The sequence below is a fragment of the Macaca thibetana genome, chromosome 20 (assembly GCF_024542745.1).
Source record: "Macaca thibetana thibetana isolate TM-01 chromosome 20, ASM2454274v1, whole genome shotgun sequence".
In the NCBI taxonomy this organism is placed as follows: Eukaryota; Metazoa; Chordata; class Mammalia; order Primates; family Cercopithecidae; genus Macaca; species Macaca thibetana.
In genome coordinates, this window is record NC_065597.1 from 19,718,379 (window position 1) to 19,733,396 (window position 15,018).

Genomic DNA, 15,018 nt, shown 5'->3' on the forward strand with positions numbered 1-15,018 from the left:
ACCCTTGCATTTAAATAACTTAATATTGGCTGGGTGCAGTGCTCACACCTGTAATCCCAGCACTTTGGGAGGCCAAGGTTGGCAGATCACCTGAGGTCGGGAGTTCAAGACCAGCCTGATCAACATGGAGAAAAATACAAAATTAGCCGGGTGTGGTGGCGCATGCCTGTAATCCCAGCTACTGGGGAGGCTGAGGCAGGAGTATCTCTTGAACCTGGGAGGTGGAGGTTGCTGTGAGCCGAGATCGCACCGTCGCACTCCAGTCTGGGCAATAAGAGTGAAACTCTGTCTTAAAAAAAAAAAAAAAAAAATTGTGGATCAAACATTGTATATGTGAGGAAACTAATTATTCACAATAAGTGGAATAGAACTATGTGCTGTGGAACAAATGTACAAGTTGCATGCAAAGGTAAAGACGAAGCCTTGGTTTGGACATAAATTACTGGGGGAGCCCCACTCAACTAGATAGGAGGCCACAATGCCAGGATGACCATGTTACTTTTAGGGTATATAGATTCTGTGGTGGTTTGCACTGATTCCTAACAGTTCAGCCAAACTATTGAGCTGATTATATCTGTTTCTTGCCATCTAAAAAAAAATAAAATTTATCCAATAACAATCAGTTCTCCATTTCTGTACCCCTTCCCCAATTGCCCAAATAAAAGAGATTTTCCTACTTGCTGTTCCTGGAGAACTATTGTCGCTTTAGATTCATATCCACTTGAATATGTCTTAGATAAAGAAATTCATGGCCTGTCACAGTGGCTCACACTTGTAATCCCAGCACTTTAGGAGGCCAAGGTGGGCAGATCACTTGAGGCCAGGAGTTCGAGACCAGCCTGGCCAATATGGTGAAACCCCATCTCTACTAAAAATACAAAAATTAGCCGGCCACGGTGGCACACTCCTATAATCTCAGCTACTCAGAAGGCTGAGGCATAAGAATTGCTTGAACCCTGGAGGCAGAGGTTGCAGTGAGTTGAGATCATGCCACTGCACTCCAGCTTGAGTGACAGAGCGAGACTCCATCTCAAAAAAAAAAAAAAAGAGAGAGAGAGAAAGAAAAGAGAAGGAAAGAAACGAAAGGGAAAGACGAGAGAGAGAGAGAAAGAAAGAAAAAGGAAGGAAGGAAGAAAAGCAAGAGGGAAAGGAAAGGAAGAAAAGAAAGAGAGAAAGGAAAGAGAGAAAGAAAGGAGAAATTCAAAGAGAATGTCAAGATTTGAAAAACATCCTCCATCTTTCTGAAATGTAAAGAGTTGGTAGTTAGTCCTCATAGTTGTATATAGTGATGAGAATTTATTTATAAAAATAATGTATGACATAGACCAAATCATAGTATGATTTTTCACTTATTCAAAAAGAATTAGGAGGAAATGGGTGGATGAAAGAATAAACATAGTAACCACATAATGACTCATAATTGGTTGTTAGAGCAGTATAAAAATCAAAGAAGTAATTATTGCATTTAAATTAAAATGAAAAGGATACAATTTTCTATTCTCTCTGAAAATAATTGTATTTTATTAGTAGGAAATATGCCTCCATTTAGGTTCATTATGAGGTAGACCATGTTAAAAATATTTCAGTATTTTAACAAGCTAAAATAAACGTTGTGGAAAATCAAAACTTTACCAGTTCTTCATTGTAAAAGTGTATTTGAATATTTTGAACACAAAGAAGTATGCTAAAATATGTCAGTTTATCCATACTATATGACTTATTTTACCTAATATTGGCATTCTGTGTAAAAGATTTTAGAACACATGTTGCTTCTTCAAATAACCAAAGAGTTGGCTTCCTTTTTTTTTTTTCCCCTTGCTCTCAGAAGCTCCTAGAATTGTAACATCAGCTAGGCTGACTATTTTAGGCCAGATTTCATTGGAATGACTCTAATTTAAAACTAAATTATTTTTTATGGCACAAAATGCTTGTTTACTTTCCTTTTTCTGATTGTAGTTCATCATTCACATTATACATAATAGACTTACCATGTTTATTGGAAGGGACACAGTCAGAAAAGTCTCTAGTGAATGTGATTACCACATAATTGTTGTGCATAGACAGCTAACTTGAGAGGGACAGTTTCTAATATGTTGAGAAGTACTTGCCTCTTTTATGACTGTAACTTTGGTATTGTATAAAAATGCCATTTTTTGATTACTGTGAATAAGACTTTAACTGATTCAAGCAATTTTAAGGGCTTTTCTTTATGGATTTTCAAGTTAACTTTTAAACATTTTTTACTTCGATAAGCGTATTTCTCTACTTCTGTATTTTCATGCCTCATTCTGTATTTTTATTCACACTTTAGTTTTCTATCAATACTTATTTAGAATCAAATTTAAAATAAAGTTGAAGAGAAGGAGGACCTAATTTTAAATATATTCATAAAAATGCCAAGGTCAACGAGTAAATGTTTAAAATATCACATAATTCAGAGTACTATTCTCTATAATCTTCATGTCTAAAATTATATGGTCCATGTAGTAGCTACTGATTGAGAATCTTGCAAAACAGGTAGAGAGGTCAAGAGGTGGGACTGGTTGATATATCAGTCACCTGATTTATAAAGGAGCTACAGTTCTCTACCAAAGGGTAGCAAAGCTAAATATTCACATTTGGAACGAAAAGTTCCTAGCATAAATCCCAGCCTATCTTCATTCAAGAGAGATAGCTAGTAATAAGTGTTTGGTGAATGAATAAACTCATTCAATCAGAAAAATATTATCTTTTTATTTCTCTAGCAAAATTTTGGCTTTTTCCCTCTCTTACCTGTCCTTCTCCAACATTGTTGCTTTCCATGAAATAAAAGCAGTGGAATTAACTCAATTCTCAATGAGAAAAAGAAAACATACGAAGGGAAGGGGGTGGTTACCACTGTAGGCATAGGATAGGTAAAATAGGTACATAGCTTACAATAAATTTAAGCATAGGCTGGTTATTGTAGTGTGAAATGGGAAAAAATAAAAACAATATGAACGACATACATTTCTAGCCTGATGGACTGAAGGAATAACAATGTAGACATGAATACCCAGATACCACAGTTTTAGCATTACTCGACTGATCATTTTCGCAGTCTGAGCCTTACACCTAGTCACAGGACTGTAGATGACCACATTAGAATCCCCTGATAACCATGACCCATGTCTCTGAGACGACCTGAAGAAACTACTCTAATTGTAGTAGTGGGATGTAGACAAGATATGCATTGGGCACAGGTTGCATGTCCAGACTTGGAAGATTTTGGATAGATTTTCCTCTCCAATCTTAAAATCCACACTGAATGTCAGAGAACTTCCCTATTTAAAGTTAATACTATGTAATGTCTTAGATCTTCAGATGTCATTTGAAGTGATATCTAAATGATGACTGAACAGATGATAAGAAGGTAGTGCTGTATACAGGCGAGAGGGAGATGCATTTTCAATGGAGGAAACAGCCTGAGACAAAGCCTTGAGGCATGGAAGAACTTGGTGTGTTCAAAGAACTGAACAGCAGCAGTATGGACGGATAGTACCGGTTTCAAAGAAAGTGTGACAACTCACATTGGTCATGTAGACCACGAATTTCATGACTTAGAACCAAGATAAAAATAAATGTTTCACCTGTGCTGTTATAAGATGTAATTTTTAAAATGCAAAAGTAAAAATACGGGGAGAGTGAGGTAACTAACAAAAATTGAAAGACTTTAGTGTCATTAAAATGAGTGACCAATTTTTAATTTTTAAATAACCACCCCAGGGCTATGTGTGATATACATTTCTAAGTGGGGCTGCTGATACTAGACTTAATTAGGATGTGTACTTCTGTATACTAGTCATTTCCAGCATGTGTTCTATAGAACATTTATTTTAAATGTTAATTGTAGATTTTGGAAACAATTCTGAGGCCAGATTTCACTCAGTATATGCTGAGTATAAACTAAAAAATTGTCAGATCTTCAAACATGGAAATATGCATTGCACATAAGAAATTATACAATTGATATGGTCACTGCTCTCTCTCTCTTTTTTTTTTTTTTTTTTTTTTTTTTGGTCTTAAACTAACTTGGGGTATTAGAGTTTCAGGGAAGAAAATATGGTCATTACTGTGACAGGAAACTCTACAACAATAAATCTCCCTTGATTCTAGTTAGCTTATTATGAAATCATTTATTTTAATGTATTTTCCATTGAAATAATTTTGAAAGCTTTAATCTTAAAGAACATTAAATGGGCTGTTTCCTTAGGCAAAGGAAACTAATTGGATGACCTTATTTTGGATTATATTTCAAGCTGAAGTTTTATACCTAGATGTTGAAAGACCATAATCTGGTCAAAAGCAAAATAGGAAAATAAACAGGAAAAAAAAAATGTTATCCAGCTCTTAGAAGTGCTGCTGTGTTCTGAGGTCATCAATTAAGTTTGCATTGGTCAACCTAGCATTGACTTTAACTACATCAAATGCCATATTAATTTGGTCTTAACTCATGGAACCAATTATTGTCTAAAATAATCACTGTAACCCATAGAAGAAAAAAGTAGACAATTCAAGTCCTGTCTTGTCCTTCTGAAATAAAAGGGTGCATTTTAAGTAACAGTTTGTTTTCAAATTGTGTAACACTCATAAGAAGATGCAAAAGTTGTTAGCTTCACTTAGTTCTCCCCAGTGATAATATGTATCCATAATACATTGTCAAAATCGGAATCTGGTGGTGCTACAATATTATTTACTCAGATAAAGACTTCATTCGGATTTTACCAACTTTTACATACAACTTTTATATGTTCGTGTTGGTGCTATGGATATCTTTCAAGGAAGGATTTTACTGAGGCAGTTTTCAAAGAAAAGAGCTGCAGTAAGCAAGCTAATTAGACATCCACTGCTAACAATCTTGACCTCAATTAGGTGAAGGATTCCTAATTAAATCGTTACAGGCTTTTGTGTTAAATGGTAATTGACTGCCTAGAAGTTCTTCACAATTATATCATATTAACAAGAATGTATTTGCATTTTTAATGCTTTATTGATTTCCAATTCATTACAGGACTGTTAGTGTTCTTTTACCACGTCACTGGAAGGTTTGCAAATTGTTCTTTAAGGTTCACAAGCTTAGGGAACAGGTTAAAAAAACAACGAAGTTGGTGACCCACTCAAGTGTTTTGCAAACTGCTGCATTGTAGCTACTCCGTCCCATAACTATTACCACCTCTTTAAATATACAACTGCAGGTAGGAAAACAGAAGACTTAGAGAAAATGGAGACATGTCCTCGAGACCACTCTCCATTTCTTTCTTTAAAATGTTATCATTTAAATGCCTGGTTTCTTTGATTCAGGCCTGTTTTTCAAGGGACACTGTGAGTCATCTTGGCTAATTTTGTGGCATCCACAGAATCTTTAGACTTCAATATGATTGATATTTATTTAACCTGAATTTAGGGTCAATAATGATTACCTATGCTCATAGGAAACATATGGGATGTGGCTCTAAGTATCATTTCATTCATTAGTTTCTTTGAAATATTTAACCAGATCTGTTAACGATAGTTATTTTCTCCTCTACTGGGGCTTCCCAAACCCAGTAAAAAAAAAACTGTTACAGTGTGGTAAAATCTCGGTGTTTCTTCTACTCATGTCTGCTTGCTTTACAATTCATCATGAGCTGGTATTAAATTTTTGAACTTCAGATTTAACTGGTAATTTTATTTATTAGTTTAATTTAAAGTTCTGGGATACCTGTGCAGGAAGTACAGGTTTGTTACATAGGTAAATGTGTGCCATGATGGTTTGCTGCACCCATCAACCCGTCACCTAGGTATTAGGCCCCACGTGCATTAGCTGTTTATCTTTAAATGATGGAATTAACTTTAGAAAATCTAGATGAATTTCAGTACATTGGAAAGAAAATATGTATCATTCACTGTCTCAAATTCAGACTATGTTCTCTGGCAGTAGTTAGTAGTATATTTTCATTTTTTAATATCAAAAGCCATCTCAAAAATATTTTATCAAAAGTATCTCCTCCAAACAATAATCCACCATACCCGAGAGTCTACCATCTTATCTCCTGTTGTGTTACACACTACTTCCAGATTCAGGGTTTCTTCAACTTGATTTTAGGAAGGTTGTTTTCATGGATCATGCAGTCCAGTGATTTCTTGAGCATTACTTGATGCACATGACCCATCCATATACTAGGCTCATCATCTAAGTCTATAGAGCTCACTAATATAGATCAGATACTATACACTAGAATCCATGAACAGATGTAAATAAACCAGTTTTTAAAATATTTTTCTATTGATGCCTCCTAAGCATTTTCTAGATGACGAAGTCTATAATAAAAACAATCATTAGAAATTTATTTAAAAGAATATCTTTATAAACATGGCGGAAGGAAATATTTATTTGAAATCAGCAATTATTCTTACCAAACATTTCATTTAATTGAACACACTTTAAGAACCAAACACAGAGATAAATACTAATTTTTCTTCTCAGCCATAAAATATTAAGATAGAAATGATGTAAAAGCTAACTTAAAAGTTTGCTGCAGATTATGTATTTCAGGTCCCTAGTATTATTTTGGAGAATACGTTTCTTTAGATATTCAGATATAATTAAAAGTGCACAATGATTGAGATATAATTAGAAGTGATAATAAAACAAACCAGCAAATGTCATTTCTCCAGAAGCATATCATGGCAACATGATCTAGATAGCTCAGCTGATGGATAGATAGGCTGGTCTTATTTCTTTTCTTCTACGGAAGAACAGAGCAGACTGTGCCCGGCTAAAGAACTATTGTTTAAATTTTCACATATTTTCTTTCTCTCTTTCATAGTACTGGATTTCCTAATATTCTTGTACCAATTCAAATCCTTACATAGTACTTTAAAACATTTGATATTCATAGTATAGCATTAATCTACAAAAATACGTTAACGCACCCATTAATACAGTCATATTTTTCTTGTTTGCTCTTTGTGATCACTTACAAATAAAACTTCATCATAAAATTATTGCCATACTGTGCATTCATCTATGTTAGAAATAGTTCATTTCAATCACCCCATGTTCTTGGTCATGAACTGGAAAGATGGAAATATTGCCGATATATTACAGCTGAACTCATAATGGAGTCATGTGTAGATGTTAGTTATTTTACTACAATAACATGGGTTTATATGTATTTTCCAATTATTCTACACTTTTCCATTTTTACCAAATATATGATTGTACAGTTAATACTGTAAGTTTCACATTATAACTTTCGATTGAGTGATTTTATCATCAAAGTATGCAAGGCTTTATTTATGGGCCTACTCAGCTCTATTCAGCTGACCTGGCCTTGTCTTTTTATATGTTTTGCAGCCAGAAGGGCTCAGGAACTATTTGTACAATTCTTGTCTTCTTAAATATGATCACATCCTAAACCACAGGTTGTGTAACCTTCCCCAGAGGCAAAACCTGGACCCTACCACAGCCTGCATTGTGTCCAGCATCTCTCTCATGTTTTACAACTTTCCAGACCTCTATGCTACATCTTCAGAATCTCTTCAAATATTTTAACCTGTGTCAAATCTTTTTTTTTCTTTTTTCAACTCATCCATTTAGTTTCTGATTTCTGTGATATATTTCCAATACATTTTTCACTTCTAAGAAGTTCAATTTTTACCAAATATGCCTTATTTTTTAAGGAAATTGTGATTTCATAGAGCTTATAATATACATTTATAACTAAGTACACCTTCAAATAACACTATACTGCTTCATGGGTTGTGGAGATAACATACAAAAGATTATTCTCAATTCTGCCCTCCAATCCCCTATAACATTGTTGTCATTCATTTTGCTTATCCATATTAATCTATGAGATCAGTTAAGAATAAGATAAAATTTTATACTGCTTTCATAAATTCTTTCTCCAACGCTCTTCTTTTCTTCGTGTAGATGTGAGTTTCTTCCTCCTGAAAAAAATTTTTTTTTTTTTTTTGAGACAAGAGTCTCGCTCTGCCGCCCAGGCTGGAGTGCAGTGGCGCGATCTGGGCTCACTGCAAACTCCGCCTCCCGGGTTCACGCCATTCTCTTGCCTCAGCCTCCTGAGTAGCTGGGACTACAGGCACCCGCCACCGCGCCCGGCTAATTTTTTGTATTTTTAGTAGAGACGGGGTTTCACTGTGGTCTCGATCTCCTGACCTTGTGATCCGCCCGCCTCGGCCTCCCAAGAAAAAAATTTTTTAATGTTATTTCGCATGGTACTTCTGCTGGCAATGCATTCTCTTGATTTTAGTTTGTCTGAGAAAGTCTTTATTTCTCATTCATGCTTAAAGGATAATTTTGTTGGATATAAAATTCTAGGTTGGTGTATTTTGTTGTTTTTCCTTTGAACACTAAACATACTAAACTCCTTTCTTCTTGCTTGCATGTTTTCTGATGAAAAGTCCACTATAATTATTGTCCTTGTTCCGCTGGAAGTAAGGCAATTTCTTCCTGACCATAGCCTGTTTTAGGATCTAATTTTGGTTTTGTGGTTTGCTGCAGTATGAATGTAATATACCTAGGTTTAGATTTAAGGTATTTATCCGGCTCAGTCTTCTTGAGCTTCCTGTATCTTGGTTCAGTGTCTCATTCAATTTGGAAATGTCTCAGCTATTCCATGATGTATTTCTTCTGTTCTCGTCTCTATTTCTGCTTCTGATATTCCAATCTCTCATATATTACCCTCTTTGAAATTGTCTCACAGTTCTTGGATATTCTGTTTTAAGCATTTTTCCTCCTTTTGCTTATTAGTTTAACATGTTTATATTGATAAATATTCAAGCTTATTGATTCTTTTCTTGGCCATGCCTAGTCCAGTGAGGAGCCCATCAAAGTCATTTTTTATTTCCCTTACAGTGCTTTTATATTCTAGTATTTCCCTTTGATTCCTTCTTAGAGTTTCCATCTCTCTGTTTACATTATTTATCTATCCTTGCATGTTGTATATTTTTCATTAGAGTCCAATTTACAGTTCCAGAGGCTTCTTTTCTGGGTAACCTGGTCTTGTTGTTATTCTCTGTATTTGCTTTTGTCTTGAGATTTTGAGGTGACTTTATCCTGCCACCTCAGTTCTCACAAGTGTGCAACTCAATTTTTTCATATGTTTTCTTGTTGTAAAGATAGAAGTAACGATTTCTGAGCTTTATTACAGGTTAGATTTGTAATCATAACCTACTCTGCTGTATTTTTCTGATAATACTTTGTTCTTTTCTCATGTTTTGATCCACCCTTTAACATTCATAAATATTTTACTTCCAATAATTCCATGACCTATAGTTCTTAGGTTCTGATGCTGTTGGTAGGTTTTCTGGAAACTCTTGCTAATGTGTCTTTTTTTCCTCATGTGTCTTATAATTCTGAATTTTAAGCCCATCCTTGGTGGGTCTATCTTGGAAAATCAACAACTTGAATTGATGAAGTACCTCTTCTTTTGCAAATATGTTATTACCTTTGCAAGGTAGCAGGTGCAGTATCAACTGTAGACAACTTTAAATTTATTTATCAGTATGTGTTTTTCCTATTTGTAATAGTAGTGTGAATTCAAACCCATAAAGTATATGAGGGCATGCCTGTGCTTATAAATATTTAGGAGATTTCTTTTTCTGTCTTTAGCACAATCTGAAACATGCAGATTCACTTGTTTGCTCCTAAAATGCAAGGGTAATACTAGAAATATCTACTAGGATGTCTCCAAGCTTTTCAAATTCAACATGGCTAAATGTGAACTCTTTATCTTTTCCCTAAAGCCAACTTTTATTAGCATTTCAGGCATCAGGGATTGTCAGTGCTGCAACATTTCAGAGAAGAAAGATGCAATATTTAGGAAAAAATTTATTGAGGTTATGGGACTAATGTTTTAAGGTAAGGGCATGTCTATGGGGATCTAAATGAGAAATGATATACTGAAGAGCAGGCTGATGGATACCAGTGAAACCTCCAAGGGGGAGTCACACATGGTGTGTTGCGGCCAGGGTGAGCGCAACTCTAAAAGAGAACAGTAAAAAGGAACAGTGCAAGACACATTTTTAAAAGTAGGCAGAAGCCCATTGTGTGGGGACATAAATGACTGAAGATTTATGGGCTTTATTTGATAGGTAAACCTATCAATCAAGTAACCTACACAAATCAGGGTTTAAGGAAATATGGATTATTTCATTAAATTTGACTAGAAAGGGCAATTAACTGAAGTGTAGAATAGAGGCCAGTGTGGACTTCCTATAATAATTTAGTAAAGCATAATATAGTGAGAACCTCAACAAATACCATCTAGTTACAATAAATCAACATAGTGAAGAGTTAGTTAATTAAACAGTGTGTTTGCTACAGTCATTTAAGACTATAGATTTTCAACCATCTAAGGGGATTCTTATCAGGCCCTGTATTGGCCTTATAAGCCACTTCTAGAAAAAAAGGACTTAAAAATTAATTGTCGCTATATATGTTTTTCAATTTTCTTCATCGCACAATGTCAGGATTTCATTGCGTAATCCTTTGAGTATAATTTCGGGGTCATGAGTTTCTAAGGTTGTTATTTGTTATGTTGGAATGTTTTCAGCAATGGAGAAAACTTGAGTTTTTAAAAAAATTATCACTCACCCCTGATTCCCTCTCCTAATCCACCCATCCCAAATCTGCACCTCTCCCTGGCTGTCTTCTTGGAGTATCTCAGACTAAAATTCTGGAGCTCATCTTGACACCCTTCTCGTTCACAAATCACGTTGCTTCATCCTGCAAATTCTGAAAGCTCTCTTCAAAACGTATCCATAATCCAAACATCTGTCTCCTGCATGTTTGTAGGAACCTGCTAACTAATGTACATGCTTCCACCTCTTCCATAAAAAAAAAGTCTGTATTCCATGGAGCATCTAGAGCGAGGTTTTATTATTTATTCAGAACACATCATTTTATTTACTGAGTCAGACCACATCACACCCTGCTCATAACTCTCTGATGATTTCTCATCTCACTCAGAATAAAATTCAAAGTTCTAAAGCAACATGCCTGAAAGATGCTATGTGATGTGGCCAGAAAGCAGAATGTCTTGCTCCCTTAGGTCATTTAAGTCTCTTCAATGTCACTTCCTCAGAGAGACTGTCTCTTATCAGAGGATATAAAACCATACCACACCCTGCTGTCGCTCTGTTCCCAACTCTGTTTTAATGTGCTTTATTTTTATCCATCACACTAATCATAATGGTATTTCTACACATTTGTGGCATTTGATAGTTATCTATTAATAGCCTGTCTCCACAGAGCTTGCTGTCATTTCTAAAGCAGCCAGATCACTGCCAGGAACAAAGTAGGTGCTTTCTTAGTATTTGTTTGTTCATCAGCAGATATTTATTTCACAGTGTTTGAGGCTCAGGATAAAATGCTGAGTCAAATTTACATGTGTCCAATACATTATTAAACATAGAACAATAAAATGTGCATTGATTTTATAAAGAAGAGGGCTATAAACAGGGTCTCTGAGCTCCTATGGGGAACTATAAGTCACTTCTCTGAAGACTTGACATCTGTAGAGATGTGGGTGTGTGAAAGGTGTTTTTGGAGACAGGGCATTTCAGGTTGAGGATCAGCTTGTGCTAAGGCCCTCTGGCAGGAGCGAGAAAGGCCCAGTCACATAACTAAGAGAACTAAGAGAAGCCCAGTGTGTCTGTTGAGCATAGGAAGGTGGCAGACTGTGAGAGCAAGCCTGAAACTGTGGCTAAAACATGAAAGGCTGTCCATACCTTGATTAAAAGTATTCTTTATCCCTTCAGCAATTGAGCAGTTAGTGCAGTTTTAAATTAGGCGATCAAGTTTCTATCCTAAGAAGATAATTATGCTTCCAGTATGGGAAAGTCAGAGACTTTGAAGTAATTCAGAAGGTGGTAACATGAACTAGGTGCCTAATTACAGCTATAGAACTGTGGATATTTTCCTAGAGATGTTTGGAGGTCAAATTTGGGATGGCTTGGTGACTGATTAGACATGGGGCAAATAGGAAGATGTCGAGAACATATCCTAGATTAATGGCTTGCCCAAATGTAAGGAAAATGGTGTTATTCCCTGATTTGAGAGGAAAAGGAGGGTGAGAATATAGGAATTTGGACACACATTTTTCTCTCACATTGGCACTGATATTTAGACGCTGTATGATTGCTCCTGAGCAAACCCTGACCTCCAAATTATGAAAACTACATTGGTAAAAATAAGCTACTCATTTGAAGACTGTTCTCATATGCGTGAAGGCATGAAGGCACCTTAGCTGGGGCATAGTCCAGAAATGTTCTAGCAATAACTTTATGTCCCTTTGCCCTTTATTTTGACTTTGTTATGCTGCTAAGCCATGATTTACTCTCTCCTTGTTTTCAGGACAAGGTGGAAGAATTTGAATCTAAAGAATATTTTTAAAAGTATTTTTTTTCTCCAAACAATTTAAAGTTTGAAATATGCAATATATAATACATAAATAATAAAGCAATATATCTTCCAGGAACCGTTCTGTATAAGAAACAAGTCCTAGCGATTATCTTCGTTGCCAATAACTAGAATCTTAAATCAGAGACAAAATATTTGTCATTGAAAATATTAATGTCAGTAAAAAAATTAGAGGTGATTCTTCTTTTAATTTTAATAGAGGCTACCTCTGTGTTTTTAAGTAAATGAGAAAAATAAACTCAGCAGAAAATTTTATTGAATTAGAAATTGGTAGTTAAGTATGTTTGATTCTAATAATTGTTTTAGTTTTCCTCAACCATAAAAATATATGGCTGTAAGGCAACAGTTCAGGTTTGAAATATAAAATATTAAATCATTACTTAGATGCTTTGATTTAAGAAAACCAAAATATCTGAATAATTGCATATATTTTCACTTTTTTATATAAATGGCTGCTACTGTATAAAAATAGCCATGATTATAAATATTATAAGAAACTGAATTCAGTGCATTAATTTTGCATTTTTGTTCAGAACGTAATATTGAAGGAAACAAAGTTTGAACACATTCTGTAGGAGATAAATAAAAATAATATAGAACCATGCATCTAGCCATTTCCCATTAGTGCAAAGTATTTTCTGACTTAGAAAACCATTCAAATTCCCACATGAAAGAAGAATCACAGGCAGCTTCCTTTGAAGTAGATCTGACTTGAACTATAATACCTAGAGCTGAAAAGCACATTGAAAAGGAATCTTACTTTTCGTGATTTGAAGGAAGACACCTCACTGATATTGAGCATGATCGGGCAATTAGAATGAAGTGGAATTCTATAAGGAGGAATTATTTAAAAATAGATTGGTTACCCTTGAACAGATATGAATAAATGATAATAAGTTTAAAACATGAGATTATCATCTTCATGTTTGTATACCATTTATCTTGATATTCTGGAGACAATACATAAAACAAGATTATTAGAAAAATAGGGAGTAATCATTTCATTATTGAACACAATTTGTTTATAAGAAACTTCTTACTAATTTCCAGAGCTGGGCTCTTATGAATAAAGATTCTGTGAATACTTTATGTACATCCTTGTGTAGACACATGTTTTCATTTCCCATGAGTAAAGATGTAGGAGTCGAATTTCTGGATTATAGAAAAGGCGCATGCTTAACTCTTTAAGAAAATTTCGAGAAGGAGGTTAGACTAGAAGCTTAGCAAGATTCTGCAAGTGCTGACATTCTGTTGTGCAATGGTAATGCAGCAAAAATTAAAAGCTAAAGTACTGAACTTGAACTTAAACTAGGAATTCAGAGAATAGAAAGAATGATGTTTGCTTAAACAACAGAGGAGAAAATAATGAAAGATGTGTGACCAAGGATTTCAGGTGACTGGAAAATATTTAGTGTTCGGATTTATAACCAAGCCCAACTTTTATCCAGTAAGCCCCTTTTAGCTGGTAATCACTTTCTTTTTTTATTTTATGTGACAACAGTGATGCTAATCTAAGTCACTTTCAATCAAATTGATTGATGTTTCCATTAATTGGCTTACTGTTTATTATTAGGCTCAGGTATCATAGAAATGTAAAATGTGGGTTTCATTGCAGAATAAAACAAAGGTATTTTAAGCCACAATTATTTTCAAGAGTAAAATTTTTAATATTTTCATGATATTTGATATGTTATAAATATTTAGTATTTTCCTTACTAATGAATGGTTTCTAGCACCAATATCGATCACTGCTAGCTGGAAAATGTGATGCTTTTTTTCAATGATTCGCAGATGCAGAGAGTTCTGGTTAAGCATTCTACTTGATTTACTGTGGCTGGCCCCAACAATTGTGTGAATCTCCACTTGCAATCAAGCAGCAGCATGTGGATGGAGCTACCAAGTGTGGCAAATGATGTTTGCTACCAACAGCTGCTCATCATTTTCTTTGACAGATTCAGTTCCTGATTAGAGACTATAGCAACATTCCCCATCGTATTGAGCTGCGAATTCACAAATATAGCTGCCATTGGTCAAAATTTTAAGTGTCAAATAGCTATCTACTTTCAGACCTGGGGAAAAATGCACAAACTATAGTGATATTAATAAAAGAAACAGATACATTTTGTGGGTTTAGATCACATATTTCTATAGAACAGAGGGGTTCATGTGGTTGGAGAGATTTTATTTTTGCCCCTTTGCTTTCCTACAAGTAAAATGTCCCAGTAATTGAATATGTTTTGTCTATGCTAAGACCATTTCATTATCACGTGGATAGTTGAACTCAGACACTAAAAATTTTTTTGTGTCTTTTTTGTGTCTAATATTTTCCTTCCAAATTTTTTTTTTGTAAACAGTAAGAATCTTCTCTTGGTTATTGTTGAATTATTTTAAAAGAAATTTTCACCAATTATAACCATATTACAGTCCTAGTATATTTTTTTTAACTTTTTCTGCTAGGTTGGTCATTGTTGATTGAAGGGTACAATATTGGCCAGGTAGTGGGGAAAAAAGCAAGTGACAGAATAAAGCACGATGTTAATTAAATCTTAAATAAAAAGACTTGGTTCTGT

General features: G+C 34.7%; 1 long non-coding RNA gene across 1 annotated transcript in view; it reads left to right on the top strand.

Annotated features, from left to right (window-relative positions):
* Nucleotides 1-15,018, top strand: part of LOC126943795 (uncharacterized) — a 187,224-nt gene that overhangs the window by 131,978 nt on the left and 40,228 nt on the right. The window lies entirely within an intron of this gene.